Below are 7,194 nucleotides of genomic sequence, written 5' to 3'. Positions count from 1 at the left end.
AAAATAAGGTAACACCTAGACACATCACAAAACTGCAAAACACAAAAAGATAAAGTGTAAGTATTAAAATCAATAGACAGCCACCAAAAAAAGAATAGAGGGGCTGTCTTTACAGGGGTGACAGGCTGACAACTGCCTTTAAAATAAATTGTTGCAAAGGTCAGCAGAACAACATTCTTAACATGCTTAAAGAAATGAATGACAACTCTGAATCCTTTGCTTACCCAAAATATCTATTAAGAATGAGAGAAACTTAAAGATATGTCAATATACCTACCCCCCACCCCCCAAAAAGCAGAAAGTTTCGTACCAGCAACCTGCAGTTGAGAAAACTCTAATGGACACCATTCTGGCAGAAGAAAAGTGATCTTAAATTTTTAAAAAATGAGGTGGGATAATAAATAGCAAACAGAGAGGAACATGTAAGGGTAATTCTACATTAATACTTACTAAATAAAATAATAATGTCTTGCAGTTTTGAAATGCAAATGCTGAAGTAAAATACCTAACAATGGTAGCCTAGCTCGGAAGAGTCATAAATGAAGTTAAGTGTTCTAAGGACCTTGTGTTGTCAGGATAGAAGGTGAGGGAAATGATTAACTTTTGACTTTGGCAAGTTAAAAATGCATGTTGTAATTTCCAGAATAAGCACAGTAACAGTATAACCTATAAAGCAGTAGAAAAAAATATAGAATGACTTCTCAGACTTTTGGCTCAGATCAAATGTAGTATCTGTTCTTATCAGTTTAATATCTGATACATCCTCTATCTGAGGACATTATATTACATGGAATTTTGAAACTGGGAAATGGAATAGGAGTTTGCTTAGTCCACTCCATGCATTGACCAGGTACTGCAGCACTTCTGGGAATGGTGCACTGGTGCACCAGAAAAAAGAATGATATTAACACAGAGATAGTAAGGAAGGAAAGAAAAATAAAGAACAGACAAGAGAGATAACACAGATAAATTGTAGATATATATTCAAATATATTAAAATGCATTAGTGATAATGTAGACTAAATGCTCTAGTTAAAGACAAATCATAGGGCTCAATTAACATATATAATATAATATATATTAAATATATACACACACATATTTCCACACATCTAATACATATATGTGCAGAAAGTGTGAAAGGTAAACCATTAACTAATACCCAAAAGAAAGCTATGTAGCTCCATCAGTATTGAGCACAATATACTTTGTTTTAGTAGAGGGAGCCAGATAAGTCACAACATAATAAACAGGTGTTCAAATCATTAAGAGTGCATATAATTTATTACTTGGTTACATATAATATTATAACTGCAAAATATTTAAAGTAAAAATTATTAAGACTACAAGTTGAAATAGGAAAATCCAAAATCATACATCTTTACCCACATACAAAATTTTACCCACGTACAAAAAAGTGGGTAAAGAGCCAGAAGATAAGAACATTTAAGTGAATGGATGTTAACTGTGGACATACATAAAGGTGCCGCGGCCCAAAATGAAGAAATCTTGTTCTTTTCTAGTTTATACAAAACATTTTCAAATGCTGAACTTATCTTGCACTGCTAAGAAAAACTCAAAACAGTTTAAAGGATTGAAATCATATAATGCATGATCTTGCAACTACCATGCAATTAAGTCCCAAATAAGTGGAATCTAATCAACACAACAAACAAGAAAGGAAAATATAACCAGCAACATTGAAAGAAAAAAGAAACCAACAGAAACGAGAGGGAGGTAGGGACAGGGGTAGTGGGGAATGGAAGGGGAAGGGTCAAATCAAGGAACATGTATGAAGGACACATGGATGGAGCCAAGGTGGGGAGGGATTGAGGGAGGGAAGTGGGGGTGGGAGGGACAGGGGAAAGTGGTGATGGGCAAATGGAGACAAATGTATTTGAACAATAAAAAAATAAATGAAAATAATGAATAATAAATAACAAATCCCCATATGTTTAGAAATTAATAAATACATTCTTAAAATACCCATAGACTAAAGGCAGTATCATAATGTAAAGCAGAATGTATTTTGTAATGAAATTGCTACATATCAAACACTAATAAGATGCAGCTAAGGCAACATTAAAGAGAAAATTATAGAATTTAATGCATAATTTTATTTCTTCTTCTTAGGAAAGAATAAAGTTTTAAAATTAATAAGCTAATATCCTCAAGATATAAGAAGAGGAAAAAAGGTAGAAGAAATAATAAAGATCAAACAGAAATTAAGGAAATAAGAATAAAAGGAATTCAATAAAGATTATCAATAAAACCAAAAACTGGTTATTCAAAGTCTAATAAAAATTCTCAAATCTCTGGAAAGACTCATTGAGAGTAACAGAAAAAAGTCACAAATAATCAATATTGAGATTTAAATGTGGGATACAGTAAGAAACTACAGACATTAAAAAGTTAATAGAGGAATGGTATAAATACTTTATGCTAATAATTTTGAAAATTTAAACTCAATTTTAGCAAAAGTATGTTTTAGCAGAAGTGACATAAAATTTTTTTAAAAACTTAAATAGTCCAATAATGACTACAGTAATTGAAGCAATACACATCTGTCACTTCTTTTTTCATCTGTCATTTTTTTAAAAATCCAGTATTTCTTCCTTTTAAGCAACGCGTCTTTCTTGATAAAATCACAATGCATGTTAGGGAGTACATGTGGACTTCTTGATAAACTGGTACTCTCTTGGCCACAGAAGCAAATATCCCATTATGAACTAATAAAGTTAGTTCATGAGCCACTGAGATAATGATTCTCTGACATCCCTGAGATAAGGAAAAGATCAGCTACCTGCCTGGGACTTTCAATGTGGAGGTGGGATATGATTACTGGCAGATCAAAGAACCAGCGCCACAGTTAGAATTGGAGAAATACACACTCTGACCAACAGTCAAGTTTATCCCTCATAAAACATTCTCTCAATTTCTAAAATAAGCAAAACTCAAAATAGTGAATGAGGATCTTCATAGGAGCCCCAATGTACTTCTTTGATAAACATACAGAGCTTGAGATATAATTTTTGTTTGATCAACAAGTCAAACACCTGGCCAGTGCCAAAATGAGGCTGAAGATATGTCTATAAACATATCTGGGGAGCAGAGGTGTAAAGAGTAGAAATAAAGATATGAATTGGCTATTGAGAATTTTAATATAACACCCAGTTTGATTGGCTATGTCCTCATTTAAGAAAAAAATATAAATCTAAGAGACATTGGAAAACTACAATGGCAAATCTCATATGTACCTTACTGCTTGAAGTTAAGCCTTGATCCTAGTAACGTATCACATATACACACATAGTAAGCTTATTAAAATGCCATTCTGGAAAATCTATAGAACAATAATACCATTGCTTTATATTGCCAAGAAATGCACAATGTGAACAAAGAGATCATAGAATAGGAATGCACAAGAGACAGACGCTTGGAAAACCAGATGGGAAAGGGTTCTAAAGAAGATAGAAGGCCAAAAGGAAAAAAAAATGAAAGAAAAAGAAAAGAAAATGAAGAAAAAGACCAGAGGGAAGTTTTAAAATTTAGCTAAATTGATTTCCAGCTTAATAATAATAACACTAATAGCATTGCTTATTTCTGCACAGCCACTGTTTTGCCCATTTCAGAAGACTCTCACTTTATTCTGTAAGACTGACTCTTTGAGGTTATACAATATGGCACTATGTGCCAGATACTCTTCTAAGCCCTTTGAAAACATGTATTCATCGCATAATTCTATTAAGTTAATACTATTACTATAATTATCATTTTACAGATGAAGTTAATTTACTTGTCTGGTCAGGAATGGACCAGGAATTTAAACCTAAGTTGAACGGTTCTTAACCCATCTCCTTAAGGAACCATAGGTGAGGGCTGAAAGCAAATAAAACAAAGCTGAAGGTGTCCACATGTCTTTCAGACGGCAGAAAAGTTCTCAGACTGCAACCTGAACCTCCATTAAATAATTTGGCTGCTTACAAGAGCCCCTTTTCTTGATGCACTTCTAGCAAGGTCACAAAGAACATTTTGTGTGGAATAATATCACCTGCCAATTGATTTAACAGAATAGATATTTCCAAGTAATGTGTAAAACAAAATGAACCCAAAGAGAATTTCATAAAATCCCTAATCCCAGAAATCTCAGAAAGAGTAGAATTTCCATTAACATGGTTTGTTGCTTAACAGTTGGCTAAGGAGGATGTGGGCAGGAGCACTACTTCAATGATTTAAGAGCTTCATCAATAAAAATGCATAAATAGAAGCTGAAACTTTTCAAATGTACCCTACTGACCACCTCAGATTCCTCCAGCACTCCTGGGGCATCACAAAGCTATGTTTGGGTCTGCCCATTTCAGTCCTCATTAAAATAGGAAGGTTTGCAATTTTAATTCTAAATAAATCCTTTCCCTGGTAAATATAACTAGATATTCTAACTCTTACTTAATCGTCTCTACAAGCAGTTTCTTATCCTCTCTGAATTTGTCTTCTGCCTCTGGGCAGTGTTGCTAAATCTCTAAATCCAATGAAATAGAAACAGTTGAGTATTTCACTTTATTATTATTGTTGTTGTTGTTATTATTATTTTATAGAATTAAATTTCTCTTGGCTTCTCTCTGGGAGGAAAAGAAGATTTCAACACAAACTCATCTGCATACAAAAATCCCAATGACTTAAACTCAAACCACCAGCAGGAGATAACTTACCAAATAACATGGTGACCTGGGAGGGAAAGCTCACTGAGTACTTGTAAGAACCATGTCTATTTTTAATTCATATTAAATGTGGTTGTCACCTCCTAACTCCAGAAAAAAAATACACCTTTTCCAGGAGTTCAGAAAGCAGCATATTCATTATAGGATGGCTTCCTTTTAGGAGGAGAAAACCTCCCTTTTACTTTGATGACTAGGGGTTTCATTTTATAAAATACACAATTCTTAAGGGAACAAACAGACCCCTAATAATATGTTAGGCAACTAAGAAACAGCTTCCATTTAAACATAAAGCATGGTATAGCAGCAAAGAGCATACTCTGAAGATCAAGGGGCTTCATTTCCATACAGATAAGCAGTTATCAGACCCATTTTGCAGATAGGATAAGTTAGCTTAGGTTGCAATTAAGTGAGGTGGTATCCAAAGTCAGACTGTCCATAAAAGTAGCATTAGTGAGATCTCCACTCACTGGAAAACTCCACAGAATAAACTCTAGTATGAACAGATTTAAAATTCAAAGAATTTGAGCTTATATTGAAAAGTACACATAACATAAAATTTCATTGCAACACAAATATAAGAGGCAATTAGATATACATCTACTTTCTAAAATGAAATAAGCATACTATGGAAATAGACATCATGTTTTTGAAAAAAGGTCAGAACACGAATTTTGACAAGACAGTGCAAATGAAGTTTGGGTACTTAAACTATAATTCCTAGTACCCTTAAATAGATTAGGAAAACAAAACAAAATTTGAAATAAAAACTGTCTCAGAATATTCAACATAAATGGCAAAATAAGGCAATATATAAATATTTATATATTTGACTAATACAGAAGTTCATATGTATATGAATAATAGAGTGCTTTTTATTAAAATTTCTAATAATAAGTATTTAAGTTTTTTAGACCATTAGGTAATTCACTAGTACAACTACTGAACTCTGGCTTTATGCAGCTAAAAAAGCCATAAAGACAATATCGATATACTTATGTTCCAATACATACAGGTAAACAAATTGATGTAGTTATGTTCCAATAAAATTTTATTTATTAAAAACACACAACTGGTCAAGTTTTGACCCATGAACTATAATTTGCTGATCCATTCCCTAATATAAAATATACTTTTAATGAAGTTTGTCAGTATTTTATTATTCCCATGATTGCTAGAATGATTGAAATAAGTTATTGACCAAGACAACTTGATTGCAGAGACATTTTTAATGCATTACAAGGATCAAAACCTAAAAAATAATTTTGTAGTCTTACCACATTAATGCTATTTATATCCTTATGCTTATCCTTATGCTTACATTTCATTAGCATTAAAAAACATCACATGGAAAAATCCATTAAATGATTCAATGTGGATAAAATCAATCATGGTAGTTTATCTCCAAAAAGATAATACTAAACCTCATTTATTTACATTTAGCCAGAGATATATAGTTTTATTGCTCACAGAACAAAGGCATAGAGTCCAATTGACAAAAAAGCTGTTTAGTTTTTCCTTTGGATGGGTTTATAGTCAACCTGCATGTTTACAGCAATAGAAGGACATAACCCAGAGGAGAAGAGAAGAGATGCAAAGAAAAATGACAGTCACTTTTTCTATAAATTAAATAATCCAACTGTGATAAAGGAAGACAGGCTTTCATAGGTAACACAAGAACCAAGGAAGTGTCACCTAAATACAATTCATTTCTATTACTCTCATGAACCTGATATGAACACAATAACAGTACGGCCTTATGATGAAATGTATGTCTTGGTGTAGATATACATTTTATGGTAAGATAATTAATACCTCAAAGGATTATATTCTTTTGAATAACTTCCAAATAACATTAGTTGTCTATTTTGTTTAATAGTATCAAAATGATAAAATGCATCATATTATTTTGCAATGGGCTCTGATATGTTTCAGTTCCAAAATTTCCTATGGTCTTCTACTAGTCACATAATTGACTATTTATGTGTATATGCCATGTTGAGTGTGGGTGCCTTGTGATATTTCCTTTAACTCCAATTTATATATCACAAAGTTTTATTATTTTATTTGTTTTTATCAAAGAGGAAATTTTCATGTTTGTCATCTTTTTTTTTCTTTCTATCCCAATACAGATTGAGCTACTATTTTCCCAAAATTTTACTCAAACATATACTTTTAATACTTTGTTAACAACTTTATCAACCCATATTTGAAGATAATAAGGATCATTTCTGACACTGTTGTCTATGGGAAAAGTCTACAACAGCCAGAAAAACATCATCCCCTATTTTTATACCCATTTACCCTGCCATCTAATATTTGTTGGTCACACAAGGTAATAATATTTTTCTATACTCTTTATTATACTAGTCACGGTTGTATTGGAATGTTTTAATTTAGGTGAACTTGTATAATTCATAGTTAATTCACCCAAATACTTCTACTGCAGTAGAAATCTAATGTTCCTAAATTGGACTTC

At 32.3% G+C, this 7,194-nt stretch overlaps 1 non-coding gene across 1 annotated transcript; it reads left to right on the top strand.

Annotated features, from left to right (window-relative positions):
* Positions 1-693: 693 nt before the first annotated feature.
* On the top strand, positions 694-884 carry LOC129068077 (U2 spliceosomal RNA). The gene has a single exon (XR_008528889.1). It is a non-coding gene; the product is annotated as a U2 spliceosomal RNA (small nuclear RNA).
* The last annotated feature ends 6,310 nt before the right edge of the window (positions 885-7,194 follow it).

The sequence above is a fragment of the Pteronotus mesoamericanus genome, unplaced genomic scaffold (assembly GCF_021234165.1).
Source record: "Pteronotus mesoamericanus isolate MK-2021 breed Mesoamerican mustached bat unplaced genomic scaffold, CSHL_Meso_final contig_20, whole genome shotgun sequence".
In the NCBI taxonomy this organism is placed as follows: Eukaryota; Metazoa; Chordata; class Mammalia; order Chiroptera; family Mormoopidae; genus Pteronotus; species Pteronotus mesoamericanus.
The sequence above is the reverse complement of the archived record's forward strand: the minus strand, read 5'-3'. Positions and strand labels throughout refer to the sequence as shown.